The sequence below is a fragment of the Frankliniella occidentalis genome, unplaced genomic scaffold, assembly GCF_000697945.3.
Source record: "Frankliniella occidentalis isolate FOCC.00 unplaced genomic scaffold, Focc_3.1 Scaffold2, whole genome shotgun sequence".
NCBI classification, from domain to species: Eukaryota; Metazoa; Arthropoda; class Insecta; order Thysanoptera; family Thripidae; genus Frankliniella; species Frankliniella occidentalis.
The window spans coordinates 1,452,704-1,453,598 of NW_026267132.1; the positions used below are offsets into that span (position 1 = coordinate 1,452,704).

Consider the following 895-nt stretch of genomic DNA (forward strand, 5'->3'; position numbering starts at 1 on the left):
TTTTTTTAAGGCATAAGTTCATTGATGTAAGTTTACTTACTCAAAACATACTGCTCTGCCAATAAAGAATATATCTTTGCCCGCTGTTGACAGCTGATGACTTTCTAGTCAGATATCTGCACTCTTTAACACTTCACTAGCTGAAATGAAAGCATGAGTGTGATTAGTGTAACAGTTGCACAATAAGTATGGTTTATAAGCATTTGTTTGTTTTTATTTAGTTGAAACGTATTAATTTATAAGAAGAAAATAGTTTTGTGGCCTTTTCTTAATAGTTTGATGACTTCTACACAAAAAATGCTGCATTACAGAATATGTGGTGAATATTAAGTTGTACTACAATAGCAAAGAATTGTTTGCTTCAAAAGTATGCTTTAAGCTGATCAGCTGTAGCATGAATCTGTTTCTAAATGTAAGTGAAACTGGTTGATAGATTATATTATCCAAATGTTCAATCCGATTTTAATAAGTAGAAGCAGACGAGACGAGGAGGATAAAGAAGTTACTAAGAAGTCTGTGTTGAAAATTTTAGGTATTTATGTAATACGAGTTTCAACATATTATTTTTTAAGTATTCTTCAATAATTCTGATTTTTTTTTAGGCATAAGTTCATTGATGTAACTTTACTTACTCAAAACATACTGATGTGCCAATAAAGAAAATATCTTTGGCTGCTGTTAACCGCTGATGACTTTCTAGTCAGATATCTGCACTCTTTAACACTTCGCTGGCTGAAAGGAAAGCATGAGTGTGATTAGTGTAACACTTGCATAATAAGTATGGTTCATAAGCATCTGTTTTTTTTTAATTTAGTTAAAAAGTATTTATTTCTGACTTAGTTTTTTTAAGGCATAAGTTCATTGATGTAACTTTACTTACTCAAAACATACTGCT

General features: G+C 30.6%; 3 protein-coding genes across 5 annotated transcripts in view; 1 reads left to right on the forward strand and 2 right to left on the reverse strand.

Moving 5' to 3' along the window:
* The window catches only part of LOC113218265 (protein starmaker-like), a 14,025-nt gene extending 13,130 nt beyond the window's left edge, over positions 1 to 895 (reverse strand). Inside the window, exons 1-2 of the mRNA XM_052265397.1 lie at positions 881 to 895; positions 633 to 732 (exon numbers count right to left, since the gene is read on the reverse strand). The gene's annotated coding sequence lies outside the window, so the exon portion shown is untranslated. The remainder of the gene's footprint in view (positions 1 to 632; positions 733 to 880) is intronic.
* LOC113218294 (uncharacterized) overlaps positions 1 to 895 on the forward strand; it is a 20,703-nt gene that overhangs the window by 4,642 nt on the left and 15,166 nt on the right. The window lies entirely within an intron of this gene.
* Positions 1 to 895, reverse strand: part of LOC113218264 (uncharacterized) — an 11,080-nt gene that overhangs the window by 2,453 nt on the left and 7,732 nt on the right. The gene's annotated exons all lie outside the window — the stretch shown is intronic.